At 37.5% G+C, this 20,645-nt stretch overlaps 1 pseudogene; it reads right to left on the bottom strand.

Moving 5' to 3' along the window:
* LOC115291197 overlaps positions 1–20,645 on the bottom strand; it is an 82,862-nt pseudogene that overhangs the window by 53,561 nt on the left and 8,656 nt on the right.

A 20,645-nucleotide genomic window follows, 5' to 3' on the forward strand; every position in this document is an offset into this window, starting at 1 on the left:
AAAATAACAGAAATTTGGCATTATAATTAAGGAATAGTTAACATGTTTAAGATGTCAGGGTTTTATGCTGTATATAGCAACTAGTTTAAAATATATCAAGTACGACTTGTAGGACCCCAGAGCTGGGAAGGTTTTTAACCCTCTAATCCAACTGCCCATTCTTTAGATATAAATCTTTTGAAATATCCTTGTAAGAGAGGAGACAATGTGCGATAAAATAATCCACCAATGGAAATCTCATTATTTCTTGAGAAGCCCACTCAGTCTTGATACCATCCTAACATAAACACATTTCTTCTTTTGAAATGGAATCTGGCTCCTACTAATTGTTCTCTGTTCAACTCCTTAAGACCCTATTGACCAGATCATCTCCCTTTGCCATGCTCCAACCATCAGAGGTCCGGTGACTAAAATATTCATTCCTCTTTAGACTTATCATCTCCATTCTTTTAGTTGCTTTCATATACAGCATTATTTCAAGTCATCTCAGCATCCAAGGTGTGCTCTCTTGGAGCAAGTCTAGTTTCTCTATATTACTCTCAAAGGTGTGTATTTAGAGGCATTTTGAAATTCAACAATGTATATACTTCTCATTACATGGTGTCATAGTGATGGAGTCTAATATAGAAGAACTCCTCATTTGTCTAGATAGGATAATTTTTTTAAAATTTTTAATGTTTGTTTTTGAGAGAGAAACAGAATGTGATAGGGGGAGGGGCAGATTAGAGTGGGAGATAGAATCTGAAGCAGGCTCCAGGCTCTGAGCTGTTGGCACAGAGCCCCAAACAGGGCTCGAACTCAAGAACCATGAGATAGTGACCTGAGGTTGGATGCTTAACCAACTGAGCAACCCAGGTGCCCCTAGATAGGACAGTTTTTTATTATTTCTCCTTTTATGTCTCTTTTCCCCTGTTGGACGTTTAGCTCTTTGAGGTAAGGGAACAGATCCATCTTGGCTCTCATTCTGTTTTCCATGCTTAGCATAATGCCTGTCAGATGCACAGTGTTCTATAAGTATTCGCTAATTGAGTGGATGGATGAATGGATGTTAAGGTCTGTGGCATCACTTTTATTTTAATTTAGTAATAAATTACTTGCCTATGGTTTCAGTAGGGCTCTGATATAAACTAGTTTATGATAGTATCTCATAACTATTTCCTTCAAGAGCTATGAAATCTTTCTAGCGTGACTTTTTACAAAGGAGAAACATTATATATCAAGAGGCTGTGTCATAGAGGATAAGGTGATTCTGTGAGTCTGACCTGTGGAGTATCCAAGTTATTGATGGCTATTTTTCCTTGTGAATTCTTTATTGATTTCACCCTTTGGAAGGAGGTAAAGTGTTAGGCAATTATTGATCTGAATAGGCTTGATAATAACATGCCCTCAACATTTTAATCAAGATTATGGATCAAGAGATTTATGAGAGGCTGATCAATATGCAAATAGAATGGATTTGAAATATATGTGAACACTGGAATCTTGATCCAAATTGATCTCAGCAGATGGAATTGTGATGGCAGTTTCTTCCATTTTCATCAAAGGCACAGAGAAGATATAAGAATAAGCCATAAATTACATAGCCTGACTTGGAAACAAGGTCTGATGGCAGACCAGAAGCTATGAGGCAAGTAAAAGAAGGGGGGTAGCTAGGATGCTGCATTAGGCATCTTAGTTTTCAGCAACGTATTTTAAGGCTATTGAAGAAAGTTTTGCAGCACGTCTCTAAAAGAACCTCATCCCATACAGCAGCATAGGATCAAACAAGTGAAAGAGATAATGTAAAAGCCCAGAAGTTTTTGTTCATGTTGACAGGAGAAGAAATGCTATCTTAGGTTGCATTAATAGAATAGGGAGGTGATAGTTCAGTTTGGAGTTTTATGTTCCTTACTAGGTATCATTATTTTAAAAGCAAGATTGAGAACGAGTATATCTCAAAGAGTAGCTGAGATGGAGAGGATGTTTTGGATTTTATCTGTTGAAGAAAGAACAAGGAAATTTGAGCAGTGGTTCTTAACTTGGCATGTGCTTCAGAGTCATTTGAATTTTTTATTGTTCATACACATACAGGCATCCCTCCTCCTAAGGGTTCTTATTCCTTAGATCTGGAATACGAAGAGGATATGTATTTTTTTCTCCAAAGTTTTGCAGTTCAAATGCATGCATACCTCTGGCTGAGAATGATCAAATTAGAAAGAGCTTAGAGAAGAAAGTTAAGAGGCATAGGAGTGTCTACAGTTGTAGAGATGGCAGAGTTTTACTCCCTGAATCCCCTGGGAAACCAGTTGGCTAATTCCAGAACTGACTGCTACGCAGTTGTGACCGAAGGACATGCTCTTTAGGTAACTGTGTTTGCAGAGTGGGCTGGTTGCCAGGGGTATGGCTGGCATAGAATCACTGTGCTGTTTTCTCCCATGTTCTGCAACCAGATGCTGAGAATGGATTTTCTTCTTTCCTTTCTTTCCCTCCTTCAACATTTATCTTGCACCAGGGGAACCCAGGCCTTGGGGAGTAGGGGTGGGATGAATCAGAACTCATATTGGGGCTTAGATATGAGTTCTTAGATATCTAAGGCCTGACCTTAGATTGAATGTGGTTCATAATTCAGCAAAGATATGAAATTCGGTAACTCTTGTTAAAAGTCTTTAGTGACTCTCTTTTCCTCTCTTTCTCCCCCTGTCCCCCTTCTCCTCTTTCCTCATTGATGCCTCAATGTCAGTTTCCAAACAGTCTTTACTCATTCCAAAAATGTGCCACTCCTCTGTCCTGCCATCTTGCCCATGGGCTTGAAAAGTGAGATAATAATCTGCTTCTAAAACTCTGCAAGACTCCCAATTTATTATGAAGTAGGTAGAGTTACTCACCCGTGTCCATGACTTCACTCTTCTCCCTCTGTTCACTATGCTTTACTCCCCTAAGTTAGTAATTCCTGCCTGAATAGATTTTCCTAGTTGTGTTTGTGGTTATCTGACTTTGAAAAAGAAGAAAGGTAAAGCAGGCTCAACTGTATTGATAATTTCCTCTTAGATGTTCTCTCCTTGGAAAAAGAATAGCAGAGGTCGCATCAAGTTTAGTTTAGAACATTAATAGGTTTTGGCTCATAAAACATAGCATAGTCCAAACTTAATTATATTCTAGTATTTGAGATCTCGCTAGAAAGTTTTGTTTGCTTGAATATTGCCAAGGGTAGTCTTCCTGGGTTAGCTACATCAGTTGAGATAGTAATGTAACATCCCTGGGAGAAAGGGACCTCTTGGATCAGATCTGTTTATTACAGATGGTCAGAGGAAGTTGGGAGGACTCCTTACATTTTGTGTCTTTGGAGGAGGCTCTAAGACCCTACTATAACTTGTCACTTCCCCTGAAAGGACAAGACACACCTGAAAATAAAGGCTCAGTGAAGTCAAGTAGTTGGTCAAAGAATACTTCCTACCCCCTCTGTCATTTAGACCATCCATCCTGAGGAAGAAAAAATGCCTGGCCACCTACTCTGGGACCAGTGAGATGAAAATAGGGAAGCAGGTATCTGCTTACTTTATCTGTTCCATGTTTTTCTGCAGCAGAGAAATAAATAGGCCCTTCCTTACCACTCCCCTCCTTATTTTAGAATACAAAGGATTTTTTTTATAACCCAGTACGTAATTCCTCAAGCAGTAAACTAGCCTCCTGCACTTTCCTTTAAGAAAAGTGCTAATTACAGTTTTTCCCATTTCAGGATGAATTTAAGACACACTTGGCACTGTTTTCAGGCATGTTTATATATTAAACCTCTTATTAAAAGAAATACAAGCCCACTCTTTTATTAAAGAATTTCAGACAGAGTGGACTCAGGTGTGGCTAGTGGGGGTGTGGGATATGCTTTGGAAACTGTGGTTGTCTAAGGGCCTCTACATTTATATCAAGAGATGGAAGCAATACCAAGCCCTAAGGATGGCACACAGAGCAGACTCCTACTTTAAATATCTGTCACTCCTGAGTTTTCCCAGCTAAGAGCTCTGACACACATAGCAGTTTCCCTTAGAAGCATGTTAATGAACTTGATCATTCACCACTAGCTTCATTTCTCTATTGGAAATCTCACTGTGACAAATCTGTCTCATCATTTCTAAATGATTGATCAAGACCTTTCATATCAGTGAGATCAGAGTACATAGTGATTTGGGTTTGGGTCTTAAAGTCAGAGGAACCTAAGCTACCTGTATACTGATTAGAATGGCCTAGGACAAGTTATTCATTCTCCCTGATTCCCAGATTCCTTACCTATAAAAGGGAGGTAATGATGTTCAACCCACAAAGGAATAAACACGACCTGTCTTAGAGAAAGCAGCAAATAAATGATGGCTAACATTTTGATGGTTGCCTTACTTACTAACCTGATGGTCTGCTTGCTCTAGACTTTCTTGTCCTTAGTAGAGCCAAAGCATTAAAAGCCATAGTGATTATAACAATTATTGATAATAATTATAATTTCATTCACATTTACTAAGTGATAAATTTATGGGCACCATCAGGCATATAATAAATACTCTTACCCCTGTTTTATAGCAAAGCTGAAAATGAAGTTTGAGTATTCTAAATATAATTCACACTCACCTCCACCCCACCCCCACACCCCTGCCCCCCAGCCAACGCCCTACCCAAAGGAAATCTCTACTGGTTTTGAATTTCAATCCTTTATTTCTCTTTTCTTGTTTGAACTTGTTTTCTTCCCCCCACAATAAATGCCATAAAAAAAAAAAAAACCCTAACTCTGTGACATAGAAGTAAAAAAGGTAATTTTAGGGGATGATTTAAGCTGGAAACCTATTTGTTTACAGCGCTCACATTATCCCAGGGCATCCTGCACAAAATGAGTGCTGCCTCAGGCCACTGGCTTCTCAGGTATTCATTAATCCTGAGGAAAGCTTCAGGTTGAGGCCATTACCGCTTAATTACAGTTTGTGATTACGGGCACATTCTTTAGTGACCTTATTCTACGTGCTGGCCTGTTCATTCACTAGAGAATCCAGGCAGCTGGAAATTTTGGCTGACTAGAAAGTATAAATGGGGATTTTCTGGGGGCTTGAATTGAAACCATTCTTGCTGAAATGTCAACACATTTTTCTCCCATCTGGATATGGTTAATCACGGTGCTTGCTTTGATATACTTTTTCCATAAGCTGTGCTTTTGAGGTGTGCCTGAACTTATCAAAATGCTATTTTAAAGTCGAGCTTTGAGCAGAAGTGCTTGACTATCATTATTTACCCTTTGTGGGCATAACAAGAGAGGTTGCTTATGAACACTTCAGTATTTTAGAGCTTGTAGTCTAGGGACCATCCAAGACTATGTCAAAACTGGAAGGAATTTTAATTCCATGATTACTCTAAGAATAATCTTGTTCTTAAATCATAGGGAAAGAGGCCTAATCTAGGAGCAAAGAGTGCTCGGCTAGGAATTGGAAAATCTGACTGGATTCTTCTATGCTTAACGGCAACTGATCTGGGGACAAAATAGTTTCACTTATAAATAATATTGTTTTTATGGGCCACACACTAGGAAGGTGTTGTGGATACTGAAGTCTGTGGGGCATGGGATAGTATTTTCCCTTTGTTCCTATAACACCTTCCCCAGTGGATCATAAGTATGTAAGCAAATGAATGTGGCCAGGCACATCTGTATCCTGATTTCCAGTTTATGCTGTTGAGCTTCCTCTGTGACACTCGTTATACTTACTTGAGTTATAAGATGTCCAGCTAACCAACTTAAAACCTAGCCTTAGTCTTCTAATTTCAGTGACTTCAAATTCAAGTAAAGAATAGCAAAGACTATCTTCTAGACTACTTAAATTTAAAGTAATAATCATTACTCATTTTGATACAAGAAAGAACAATTTGTCTAGTGGTGGGATCTCAAAGACAATCTAGAATACAATGATGTATAAGAAAAAAATGACAAAGAATGGTAGATTCAGTGAAAATGCTGATAAAGGTGAGTATGAACAAACTCTATAGAAGCAAAGACCTCCTTTTCAGCAAAGGATCCAACACAAATATCCAAGGTTGAAAGTTCGGGTATAAGAAGAAAAATTAGAAATTTGAAAAATCACGAATTCATTGACATGCCTGACATCCTGAAAAAATTGTATGATTATATTTATTTTAAAATAAGAGGTGGGTGGCACCTGGGTGGCTTAGTTGATGAGACGTCCAACTTTGGCTTAGGTCATGATCTCCCGGTCTGTGGTTGGTGAGTTTGAGCCCCTCATTGAGCTTTGTGCTGACAGCTAAGAGCCTGGAGCCTACTTCAGAATCTGTCTCTCTCTCTCTCTGTTCCTCCCTCACTGGTGCTCTGTCTCTCTTAAAAACAAACAAAATTAAAATAAATAAACATTAAAAATTTTTTAAATAAGAGCTGGGTTAAGCATCTAACTCTTGAGTTTGGCTTAGGTCATGATCTTACAGTTCATGAGTTCAAGCCCCATGTTGGACTCTGTGCTGACAGCATGGAGCCTGCTTGAGATTCTCAATCTCTCTCTCTCTCTCTCTCTCTCTCTCTCTCTCTCTTTCTCTCCTTTTCTCTCTGTCCCTCCCCTGCTCATATGTACTCACCCTTTTTCTCTCAAATAAGTAAACTTTAAAGAAATAAGAGAGAGGAGTGCCTGAGTAACTCAGTTAAGTGCCCAACTCTTGATTTCAGCTCAGGTCATGATCTCATGGTTTGTGAGATCAGCTTTGGGCTCTGTGCTGACAGTATGGATCCTCCTTGGGGCACTCCCACTAGTGCTCTCCTTCTCTCTCCAAGTAAATTAATAAACATTTAAAAAAGAAAACCCAAGGGACCTTTTAAAAGTAAATCAATATATGTAATGTGTAGTAGAAAGACTCCAATGGAAGGGGAGGGGAATCAGCACAACTATATTATAGTCCAATGTCTGAAGTTAACCAGTAGCTATTTGACTTTGAACAGGTGTTATGATGTCATATAAAATGAGAAAAAAGAGGGTATTGTTTTCTCCCTCCAGCGTTTGCTCCCTGCTTCTGCCACCTTATAACTGCAGAGGAAAACTAGACTTCAGGCAGATTTCTCCAACATCAGTCAATGTGTATACTTACAATATTATAACAACTATAAAAGCAATAATTATTCTTAAACTTATTACTCCAAAAATTGATAATAAATTATATGTACATTTAAAGACTCATATAGATGAAAATTCTTCCAAATTTGATCTTTAGATTTTATTTAGATTTTAATTCCAATCAAAATTCTAGCAGGTAAACTCTGCTTCTGAAAGCTGCAAAGGAATGTTGCTCCCATCCTGGCCATGAGAGGAAGCCAATGATTTACAGATTTGTCATTTATCTCAAAGCCATCAGAGTGCTGAGGTCACAAGATAACCAAGAAAACTGTCTTCTGAAAAGTGACAGATCCCTTGGCATGAGGAGGACAGACACAGATCTCTTAACCTTGACCAAGGCACAGGAAGATATGTGGCTGCCATGGAAGTATATAAGAAAAAAAGTCAGTTAATAGTGTAAATACTTTTTTTAAAAGATTATTTATTTGTTTTTTAGAGAGAGAGAGAGCAGGGGAGGGATATAGAAGGAGCAAGGGAGAGAATCCCAAGCAGTCTGCTCCCTGCCAGTGCAGAATCTGATGTGGGGCTTGAACTCACAAACCGTGAGATCATGACCTGAGCCGAAATCAAGAGTTGGATGCTTAACCGATGAGCCGCCCAGGCACCCCATGTTGTAAATATTAAAAGGCCAGGAGTGGGCAATGATTTCAGTTTAGAAAAACTGAGAGCCCGGGCACAGGGGAGTTTGGCCTCACTCACACACTCTTCTCCATGAATGTCATCAAGTGCTCACAAGGGAGTGGGTGCAAGGCAAGAAAGCCCCTCCCAACCTCCCCACCTGTGATAGGGTAGATGTGCAGGAGGTGATTGGATGCCACTGACTGACAGGCAAAAAACAGTACTCACTTCATGAGATCCTTCATCGGAAACAAAAGAACTCTGAAGATATAACCATTTTGAGTGTTTACGTACTCAATTACAGAGCTTCAAATATATTTTTAAAATTTGATAGAACTCTCAAAATATAGACAAATCTATAAAGATGTCAAAAATGTCAACACTTCTCTGTCAATAATTAACAGAAAAACAAAATCAGAAAAATTATAGTAAGTATCTGAAATCTATATTAAGACTATAGAGATCTGAGAAGTACCATCAACTGCCTAATTTAATGGACTCTTAAAGAGCAATCCATTTCATAACATCACAGCGCACATTCCTATCAAGTGCTTTCAAAACATTTACTGAGATTGAACATAATTTTGGCTATCAAACAAAGTATGATAAATCTCAATAATAGGCTTAAACTAGATATAAATAACAATAAATAAAAATTCTCACATATTTGAAAAGTAAACTATATATTTTGAAATAGAATTTGTAGCAAAGGGGGAATGCTCAGAGTCATCTGAAAATACTTTTAATTTAATAAAAAAGCACAACATATTAAACTTTAGGGTATACAGCTAATGCAGTGTCTATAGAGAAATCTATAGCAGCAAGTATTTAGAAAATAAATATTAGAAAAGAAGAGAGATTTGAACTGAAAAATATAATGTTTTATCTTAAGATAATACCAAAACAAAGCAAACTAAATCCAAAGCAAGCAAAAGAAAACATGTAATAAACGTAATAGTTGAAGTAAAAGCAATTCAAAACAAGAAAATAGAGAAAATCAATGAAACCAAATATTGGTTCTTTGAAAAGACCAAATTGATAAACTTCTAGATATAGATAACAAACATCAGGAGAAAAAAAGACAGCAGTATAGATCACAGACCTTGGAGTTATTAAAAAAGAAATATTAGGGGCGCCTAGGTGGCTCAGTCAGTTAAGCATCTGGCTTCAGCTCAGGTCATGATCTCACAGCTTGTGGGTTCGAGCCCCGCATCAGGCTCTGTGCTGACAGCTAGCTCAGAGCCTGGAACATGCTTCAGATTCTGTATCTCCCTCTTTCTCTGACCCTCCCCTGCTTGTGCTGTCTCTCTCTCTCAAAAATAAATAAAAACCATTAAAAAAAAAAGAAATATTAACACATTTATTTCAATAAATTTGATGGCATAGATGAAAAGGACAAATTTCTAAAAGGTCACAATCTACCAAAGTTAATTCAAGAATTAGATAACTTAAGGGGTGCCTGGGTGGCTCAGTCAGCCGAGTGTCTGACTCTTGGCTTAGGCTCAGGTCAGGATCTCAGGGTTGTGGGATGGGGCCTGGAATTGGCCTTTGCACTGGGTGTGAAGCCTGCTTGAGATTCTCACTCTTTTCCTCTGTTCCCCTCCCCTGCTCATGCTTTCTCTCTCTAAAATAAATAAAATGAAAAAAAATTAAAACAAGAATTAGATACCTTAGATGGTTCTCTATTTAAGATAACTTGTGTACAAAGAAAATTCTAAGTGAGATGGCTTCACTGATAGATTCTACCAAATGTTTATATGCTCCCCAAAATTCTCTAGATAACTAAAGGAGGAATACTTCCAAATTTATGAGGCCAGTGTTACCCAAAGACATTACAAGAAAAGAAAACTAAAATATTCAATATTCCTCATGAGCATAGATGCAAAAAAAACCTCGAAATGAATAGCATATTTTGTGAGCAGAAAATATTCTCAAAGGATATCTCAGTAACTAGAGCAATTTTCCAGCCTCAATCAGCTCGAAACTCCTAAGAGTCAAAGGAGGAGTTCAGACTTTGACTTCAAATTCTATTTGCTAATTTTGTCTCTAATCTTATTTCCCCAAACAGATTGTAAATACTTTGTAAATACCGTGAAATTGGAGATCATATCTTCTACTTAAGTTTTTTCCACTAGCATAACAATTAGGTATTTAATTAATGTTTGTTCAGTAGTTTGAGAGACACAAATGTAGAAATCAATTGTATCTGTCCAACAGATAAATTGACTGCACGCTGAGATTTTGATACTGATCTTCGTCTGACAGTTATCTTGGGCTAGCTAATGGCAGCCTGCCTCCCTCTCTCTCTCTCTCTCTCTCTCTCAATATGTAAACCTTTCAGTGCAAACTTTTAATACATCTTCAGAATACATGGAAATAAAATGTAGCAGGATAAATTTCACAAAGTAATACAAGCATAATACCACCCAAATCCCCCAAATCCTCTTCTGTTCCCTTAACAATTTAGCGCTAGGTCTCTGAGAGTAACCAGTTTACTGACTTTTAACAAGTTAGACTAATTTTGTCTGCTTTTGGAACTTTTATCGATAAAATTATAACCTATGCACTCTTTTGGGTCTAGTTTCTTTTTCTCTCCATCAGATTTATCCACGTTGCTATATATAATTATAGTTTGTTCATTCTCACTGCTGAATAGTACTTATTTATTACATAAATACTACTTATCTAGTCTACAATTGTTAGATAGTTGGGTAGCTTCCAATTTGGGGATATTATGAACAGTGTCATTACAAACAGTCTTGTACATGTCTTTTGGGGTATATATTTATATATTTCTATACAGTTTAATTTTTTTAAATTTTGTTTAATATAATGTCAAGTTAGCTAACATACAGGGTTATATAGTGTGCTCTTGGTTTGGGGGTAGATTCGTGTGATTCATCGCTTACATACAACACCCAGTGCTCATCCCAACAAGTGTCCTCCTCAATGCCCATCACCCATTTTCAAAAGTTTATCTATTTGGAGGCGGGGAAAGCAGAGAGAAAATCCAAAGCAGGCTCAGCACTGTCAGCACAGAGCCTGACGCAGGGCTTGATTTCACAATAGTGAGATCATGATCTAAACTGAGATCAGGAGTCAGACACCTAACAGACTGAGTCACCCACGCGCCCCAGAGTTTTTACTAAGGGGTAAAATAGCTGGATCGATATATGCACGTACTTAGCTTTAGTAGATAGAGCCAGGCGTTTTTCCAGTTCATAGTTCTACGAGCAGTGGGTCAGAATTCCTGTTGCTCTACGTTGTCCTCAGGGCTTGAAATTGTTACATTTTAAAATTTTAGCTTTTTTTGGTATGTGTAGTGGTAATTTCTTTGTGATTCAAATTCTCACCTTCCTGATGATTAATGAAGTTGAGCACCTTCCTTTATGATTATTAGCCAAATGGTATGTTCTTTTGTGAAACACTTGTTCATATCTTTTACTCATTTTTTTTCAATTGGATATATGATGTATTCTTGATTGTAGAAGTTCTTCATATATTCTAGTTATAAATCTTTGTTGGACACACTGCAAATATTTTCTCTCACTTTGTGTTGCATTTTCTTAATGGTATCTATTTATAAGACAAAGCTTTATGCAGTCTCTTAAACTTTCTGTTTGGGTTTTAGTTTCCTGCTTGCTTCTGTTCCAGAAATTGGTAACTGTTGTGAGATAAAACCAGCAGTATGCCCGAGGATCCCCGTATATCTCTCAGAAGCTTAGTTTTTTTTTCGTTCTCTGTCCTTCAGTAGCATCCCTTTCTGGTATCAAAATTTAGATTCTCATCCTTATGCCCATTCACAAAATTAGCAATTAATCTTGGGTAAAAGTTACTGCAGAAGTCTGTTTACTTCTGCTACATTCTTTCTCTCGGGAGTATGTCCCTTCCAATTCTCTTTACCACTGCCACAGTCTGCTGACTTCAAACAGATGATTCACATGCTGTGTCTTGGTTTTTCTTTTTGTTCTCAATGGCAGCATTGGTCTGCCAAAACCCATTCCTTCCCACTTATTTTTAAGCAGAAATCTACCACAGTATATTTTGGATTATTAGATAATTTATCTACAGTAGAATTTGGATTGATAGTTTATCAGCTACCAATCAATCAAGAAACGTCAGCTAAGAGGGGCACCTCAGTGGCTCAGTCAGTTAAATATCGGACTCTTGATTTGGGCTCAGGTTATGATATCATGGTTTGTGAGTTTCAGCTCCACATCGGGCTCTGTGCTGTCAGCCTGCTTCAGATTCTCTCTCTGTCCCTCCCCTGCTGGCTCATTCTCTCTCTCTCGATAGACAAAACTTAAAATTAAAAACAGAAATGTCAGCTAAGAAATGTTTTGTGTAAAAGGGACTTGCAAGTATTACTCTTCTTGATGCTGACACCTTGCGGGGTAAGTGGGCATCAGGAGACCTGAAGAGGAAGATCTCTTGATAATTAAAGACCTCATTTTTATTTCCTTTTGGGAACTAAACCCTTCTTAGAAGCACTGGGAAACTAGAGTGGAACTGATTGCCCTAATCACATGGGAGAAGTGAAATAGAAATAGATTTAAGGGTGTTTAAACACATTAGTAATGATTTTTCGCCTGCATGACTAGCTTTGTTGCCAATTCAAGTAATGGAACTAAATCATGGCTTCGGGACTTTTCTCAGAAAATCATGAAAAGAAACTGAAAAGTTACTTGGCAAATCACATGTAGAAAATTGTGATTTGTTCTGAAATGAATTTCTAATGTAGATTGCCAGCCCAATTTCTGTGTTTGTGCCAAGGGTGGAGCTTGAACCTATGATGTCATAGCTATCTATGGCTGAGGCAGAGCCGTGCTGGCAAACCCTGTGGCTGCTGCCTGCAGATAACAACACGAACAACCTCAGTCCTTCTAACTGCATTGTCGCTCTTACTGGTATTTTAACTTCTTTTTGAGGCTTTTTTTTTTTCATGTTTTATTTATTTTTGAGAGAGAGACAGCATGAGCAGCGGAGGGTCAGAGAGAGAGGGAGGCACAGAATCGGAAGACAGGCTCCAGGCTCTGAGCTGTCAGCACAGAGCCCGACGCGGGGCTCAAACCCATGAACTGTGAGATCATGACCTGAGCTGAAGCCGGATGCTTAACTGACTGAGCCACCCAGGCGCCACTAGACTTCAGTATTTAAAGTTACTTTTTTTAATCTAAATAACTGCTTCAACACAAAGATGAAGCATTAATCCTATTTTAACAATAGTTAATCCCTCCAAGGGGATAGTTCTGGATTTTATTCTAGAGCCAAGAGATTTCCTGAAGATGATCTGAAATAATGTTTTAAAAACATATACATGTTTTTAAGGAAAATTCATATCTAAATATCACTCACTAAGATCTGGTACAAATATTGTGGCACAAATAATAATAGTTAAAGATGTAAGTGTAAGATGTTGTCTCTGATTCTAACTTTAAAAATAAGACTTATTGACTTTTCTGATTATAAAGATGATACTTTTCTGTGCGAAACTTTAAAGAAACCATCCTTTATCATCTCACCAGAGAAGTGTTAGTTTGTGTAAAACCTTATATTTTAATGTCCTATAAATATATATACATACACATACATGTTTTTATATATGTATATATATGTTTAAACTTGGTTTATATTGTATATTTTTTATAAACTGACTTTTTCAAAACTATATATGTTGAGAAATTTCCTTTTCCATTGTGTTTTGTGATTTTAACTGGTGTGTAGTGTAGCAAATGTATATGCTAATATACCGTTGATGAACATATAAGTTGTTTGAAACTTGTCATCATGGTCTAAGAACATTCTTGTATATAAACCTTTCTGTGCACATATGTTCATTCTCTTAGAATAATTTCTTACAAGAAGAAATACAAGACAACAAATTCATAACTTTAAGGCTCTTGGATCATGATATCAAATTACTTTTCAGAATAGAAGTGAGTATATGAGAGCATCTATTTCACTGGGCATTTGCCAGTGCTGAAAATTGTGCATTTAATTATCTTTCCCAGCTTCACAGTTGGAAAAATAAAGGTATTTCTTTGTTCTTTTAGTATTACTTACCATCTGGCAATAGTGGCAATTTAGAGATCTGTTAGTATTCACTGGTCACTTGTGTAAGCTGTTCTTTACTGAATTGTCACCTTACATACTTTGCTTACAGTTGTATTTGGTAGTTTTATCTTTCTCAGAATTAGTGGAACCTCTTTTAATGTAAAGACTGTTAGTCATTTATCTGCCATGTATGCTCCAAAATAGTTCTGTTTGTAATGTCCCTATTAATTTTTCTGATGTAATTCTTTTTTTTACTATTCATATCATCAAACCTATCATTGAAACAGAAACCATAGGAAGCTATTACATTTCTTTATGGTTTCTTCTTTTGATTCTGCTATAGTTTCTTTGCTACAGTTGATTTTTCCCTCTTTTGATTAAAAAGGTCTTATAAAAGAAAACGGTCTTATTAACTCCAAGATCAAATAGATGTTTATCTACATCTTTTACTTCTTTTATTATTTTTAAAATATTTAGTTCTTCAATTCATTTAAAATGTGTATGGGGCATAATAATTATCTAATTTAACTTTTTCCAAATATACAGTTAATCACACAGCTTTTATTATCAAACTGTTATGTATAGTAGGTCACTAAAAGATTTCTGCACTGTTGTACTGTTTCACTTACTGTTTTAGAATGTATTCAGACAGATAGCTGGGTATGCCAATTTTCATTTCACTGTTACTCTTTTTTCAAAATGTCTTGGATGTTTTCACATGTTGGTTCCTCTACATTAATCTAAAGATAATGTTTTAGGGGTGCCTGGGTAGCTCGGTTGGGTGTCTAATTTCAGCTCAGGTCATGATCTCACTGTATGTGAGTTTGAGCCCTGCATCGGGCTCTGTGCTGACAGCTCGGAGCCTGGAGCCTGCTTCAGATTTTGTTTTCATCTCTCTGCCCCTCCTCTCTGTGCGCTCTCTCTCTTGCTCTCTCTCTTGCTCTCTCTCTTTCTCAAATATAAATTAAAAACAATAAAAATACAGATACTGTTTTAAGGTATAGAAATAATCCCATACAACTTTTCAAAAGTGTGAGTAAGCTTCTGGTGTGCTCTTTTATATGGAAAAGAAAAAGTTATAGCTAAAAAAACCCAAGATAAATAACCATATTTAGTAAACTGTTTTTGGTGTTAAAAATGAATAAAAATTGTGTTTGCTTAAAAATGTGAAGATTTTCTCCAGAAGGACACATGAACAGTTCTTAGTTTCAGTGTTGGAAGACAGGGAGGAGTGGGATATTTACTTTTCTCTAAACACTCTTCTGTATTTTTGAATTTCATAACATGTTGAATAAAACAAACTTAAAAATTTCAGTGATCAAATAAGAGCCTTATAGGTGGTTTTAAAATTATTTTGAGGTTTACACATTGAAAGAATTAAAGCTGCGAGAATAAGGCACTTGCCCCAAATCACGTGAGTAGTGAATGACGTAGCTAGGGCGCTCTCAGTGAATGCCAGAGTGTCCCATCATAGTTCACCTAAGGATGGAGGCAAACAGAGAACTCACAGCAATCCTAGTCCAGGAAACACACTTTTTTTTTTTTAATTTTTTTTTTTTTACTGCTTTGTAGTTTTTGCTTGAGTCGTATTAGACACAATTTTTAGCTTGAATATCATTCGGTTTCTGAATGCAGCCGGTATCTTTAAAAAGTGATTGAGGGTAGGAAGCTAGTTTGAAGAGGAGCAGGAGAGTTGTAAAGATCCAATGTAAAGAAGGCAAATGGCTGAGAACATAGAAGGATGTAGTCCATGAAAAGGTCTGTCGTGCCCTGAGCTGTTGCCGTGAAGTGGTATGTAACGGTGATATATAGGAAGTGTTGCCTTATGCATATAAGCAACTATTTTTCGGCTGGGCACCAAGTAGGAACAGCATCCTAACAAAGGGCTTTAGTGCTTCCTCTCTTGATAGCATAGGAAAAAAATGGGGTCCTCTATATAGAGCACCGAGAAATCAAGCATCCCACTCAGATAAGAGGGACAAGGCTGACAATTCACAGGTTGCATTTGGAAAAAAGCAATGCCTTTCATAGTGTTAGACTTGATTACTCTGTGTATAAGAGCCTCTTACTATTTGCCTCCCTCTCTCTTTTCATCCTATTTTTCCTTCCCTTCCCCCATGTTCATCTGTTTTCTTTTTTTTTTTTTTAAATATTTATTTATTTAGAGAGAGCATGTGTGAGGGACAGAGAGAGAGGGAGACAGAGAATCCCAAGCAGGCTACACACTGTCAGTGCAGAGTCCAGTGTAGGGATCAATCTCAGGAACCATAAGATCATGACCTGAACTGAAATCAAGAGTTGGACTCTTAACAGACTTGGCGACCCAGGCACCCCTCATCTACTGTGTTTCTTAAATCCCACATATGAATGAAACCATATGGTATTTGTCTTTCTATGACTTCTTTCACTTAGCATAATGCATTCTAGTTCCATCCAGTGTTGCAAATGGCAAGATTTCATTCTTTTTGATCACCAAGTAATATTAATATTACAGTATGTGTCTGTGTGTGTGTGACATCTTCTTTAACTATTCATCAGGGAACAAACTAAGGGTTGCTGGCAGAAAGGTGGGTGAGGGGATGCACTAAGTGGGTGAGGGGTACTAAGCAGGCACTTACTGGAATGAGCACTATGTGTTATATGTAAGTGATGAATCACTAAATTACATTCCTTAAACCACTAAAAAATAAAAGAAGAAAGGAAATTGAGGTTAAAGGATGAAACTGGGCTTGGCCAAAGTCATATAGCTAGAATGTAGTCAAAATCACAGGCGTCTGCATCCTGACTACACATTCTGTGCTCTTTTCATGAGACCACAGCTGTGGTATCGAATACAGCTGCACACGGCAGTGTGTTCAGTTCATGGCTCATCCTCAGGGAGGAAAGTAACTAGGGTCCATGATAGTTGGCATAACTCAAGATAGACCCAAGTGATTTTAAAATATGAGTTCTATAAAAATGGCAGCATTCAGTGCTCATAATATATATTCACATACATTATCTGAATAACAGCAATCACATGAGATACACAGGGCAATACTGAAGCCACTGGCCACAGGTGGCTACTGAGTACTTGACATGCGGCAAGCCCAAACTGAGTTGTGCTGTGAGTATAAAATACTGAGTTTCAAGGACATAGTATGAAAGAAAATGTAAAATATTACCTTAATAAAATTTTATATTAACTATAAAAAATTACTCTGAAATATATCCTTTGACTTTTGAAGTCAGATATAACTGGCTTTTACTTCAGCCCGAAATCTTAACTGTTTGACCTTGGACCAAGGACCTGTTCTTTAATAACTCTGGGGGCAAGACAGGATCACTAGGCCCTCATTTTTTCTTATTTCAAATATTTATTATAATACTTTGAGCATCACCCATCCATTTAACAGATTACATATCAGGCACTGGGGTAGTCACTGGGGATACTGCGGTAAAGGAGAAAAAAATATCCCCACCTCCATGGATTTTATGTTTCAGTAGGGGAAAACTAACTAAAATAAAAATGATGCCATGTTTGCTAGGACACTTAGCATAGCAAACCCTGGATGAATGATAGTGTTTATGTTACATTTATTATAAAATTTTATACATATATTATAGTATTAGAGATGACTTTGATTATGTTAGCAAGTAGCTAAGCAAGATTCAAGTCTGAACTTCAGAGCACTTGGCACAAGCCGTGGTGGAGCAGGAGCCCCGAGGCACCCACAGCGCTGGGATAAGACAGAAGCAGATGTCAGTCCTTCAGTCTCACTGGTCATGAATCTTCCTGGTCCTTAGCAAATAACTCTACAATCTCAGAACCAAACTAATATTCTTTATTGGTCAATTTTTATGTTATAATCTATGCCTAGTTCTCATATTGCAAGATTTAGTTCTTGGCAATGAATTCTACCATTTTTACAAAGTATTAAGTCACAGAATCCTTTCAATAAGGTTCTGTGTAGATATCTATATTGGGAGAGCACAGTTCTGCACTCGGTAGAAAAATAAAAACAGCCTTCCCCCTCGTCAGAGGGCTGCATGTTTCCTCTGTAGTTACAAAATCCTAGTTTGATGAGCATAAGAAAATGTACCTCTTTCAAAAGGAATTTTGACCTTTCTCTCCCTTTATTATTCATTTAACATTTATTGAGCAAGTCTTTCACATTGCTCAGAAGTGAATAAGGAAAAGGTGAGGCAGCATATGGAATTTATTCTGATTTGGTGAAGGGTTTTGATTTGATCCCTTAAGGTTTTTTGAGGTGAAGTTCATTACCACGGGGTGAAGTATGAAGCACAGACCTTCATCACTGAATATCACAAATCACTTAAAACTAATCTGGGAAACTATTCTGGGTTCTCTTCTTAAATGAGAAAATGATGTTTTTGAAGACAGGGTAGAGAAAGGTAAATTTTCCTAGATTAGTTATAGACTTACCACATCAACATCAAATAGTCCAACAGTACTTAAGATGATTGTAGAGATAATGGAAACGCAATGATGATATTTTAGAAGCACAGACTACCAAGCCACAAACACAAATAATTGTTTTCTTTTTTAGCAAAAAGCTTTTGGCTGTTCATTTCCATTTAAGAGGCTCAGACATATGGCATTACCCATTGCTCGGCAGGCATTTTCTTAATTGGAAAACATGTGTGCCTCTTTTAGAGTAACCAAGATACTCTGGAGAAAACATTTTAGCATCCATGGGTGTTCACGTCTGTTCCTCTTTACCTGCATCAGAAGCTGTATGATAACAAACTCAGTTGCATTTGGGTGACAGCAATCACTATTTCTAGCTTGCCTAAGTGTTTGGGCTGAGGGTGATGAAAGGAAAAATCCCTAGAAGAGGAGATAATGCTTTTAAAGTCTTCACTGCATCCATTTGGAGGGAAAGATGCATGGCAAGGTCAAAGAACTAAAATGCCCATATTATAGAGGATGCACTGGAAAATAGAAGACCTTTTCAAAGGTCTCCCACTCTCTTTTTCCAGCTAGAAATGGATTCCAAAAGATATTGTTGTCTCCCTGCTGTGACTTCGGGTTTTGGGAAAAGGCTCCTCTGGGAAAGGCTTACTGGTGCCCAACAGCCTCTCGCCCCTCATCTCCCTGAAACCTCTGGGAGGGATAGAGGGAGGAGAGTCCAGTGCTGGACTCAGGGACATCTGAGTGTTACCACCAGTTCATGCATCACGTTTCCTAATCTTATAACATTGTCCTCCAAGAAAATCTCATGCCAGGGAACAGGTATTATAGCTTTTCTCTCCTAACGTAACCATAGGAGAGTTAATCCAAATAGTTTGCTTTGCTTCATGAAGTATGAGGTATGCAGGTAAAAAACTAAAGGTGCTTTAGAACAGAGAAGATCTATGGCATCTCTTGCCCCACAGAACTGACATTTGCTCAAGTTCAGTGTTATTGTGCTAGTCTTTTGTACTCCCAATAGCTATCAACCCAATACTATAGGACATGAAGGTCCTGGTAATTCCGACTTGTATTAAAGCTCCCATTCAAAGACTCCAAAGCATGTTGCCTTAATTTTACACCTGTCTCCTTCTTTCCCAATTAGGTAGTGCCCATTTATCTGCTCTGATACAATTCTGGACTACTGAGGCAGAAGAGACTACTAGTCTGAAGAGATCGCTTAGGGAAATCGGCCACACTAAGAGTAAAGTGTAAGGGTTCAATCCACCAATCTAGCCGTCTGTGCAGTATTTCTGTGAGAGGCACCAGACAGTTATAACAGAGCGCGGATTTTCTGTTCAGCCTACATGGGTTTTGATCTCAATTCCACCTGCTAGTGCCCTTGTGAGTTTGGGCAAATATTTTCATCTCTGTGTTTCAGCGTCATTTCCTGTGAAATGGGTTAATAACATCTATATAGAAAGGTTGGAATAATACTTAAATGAGTTGCTACATGAACAGTGTTTGACCAGCATCTGGCACATAGTAAGTGTTGTGCGTTTCCTGTCATTACCAGTAGGCAGAAGTTTTTTTTATCATCTCAAGCTTCACTGGTTCTGTGAACTCCCTTGAAATTGTATACAGAATCTAGTGTGGCTGCTCATATATAAAATTTCTTGGCAGAGTGCTCACTCACACTGTTCATCAAAGTCATCTCTGAAATAAAAATGGTTGAGAACCACTGCACCAGACTGTATAAATCTCCCAACACAAAGACTTAGTTTCTGTCATTACTAAATGATTTGGAATCCTATAAATAACAAATCTTCAAGTAAAATAATCATTAAGAGTCTGTCTATAGGTTGTGTGAAAGCTTTTGGTAAGGTATGCTAAGTTTGTTTTCTACAACTTCCTTTTCCAAATGAAATATGATTATTTCTTATCCACAATTACAAGCAGAGGTTAGCTAGGAAGATCAATGGGCCACATTAACTAATCAAAGAGAACATACCATATTGAATAGTCCCCAAATTTGAGCATTTTATTTCCAGTCTTTGAGCTGCCCTGCATTAATGCAGTGACCCACTAGATGTCAATGTTTCCATGAGAATGAGGAAAAGCATTCTGTTGTCATCCTTAAAGCAAAGGATTAATTGATTGCTATAAAAAGTTAGATGAAATAAAATGTTCTTCTTGCTCTTCGCATGAAGATAAGCTAATAACTTTGGACACAATTTCACTCCTCTGCATTCACCAAATGTCCAATTACATATCCTCTCTGCCTGGACCTTCAAAACAATATAAAATTGAATGAAGGCAATGAAAGAAGTCATGGGAGGATTTCGGCAGAGCACCATCCAGTTTAGAAACAAAGCAATTCAATACGTGTCTCCAAGACTTCTAAATGAAATGACTTAGTAACTAATGTTCTTCCTGTATCTCCCCCTATGTTCTTTTTCTTT

Source organism: Suricata suricatta, chromosome 5 (assembly GCF_006229205.1).
Source record: "Suricata suricatta isolate VVHF042 chromosome 5, meerkat_22Aug2017_6uvM2_HiC, whole genome shotgun sequence".
In the NCBI taxonomy this organism is placed as follows: domain Eukaryota; kingdom Metazoa; phylum Chordata; class Mammalia; order Carnivora; family Herpestidae; genus Suricata; species Suricata suricatta.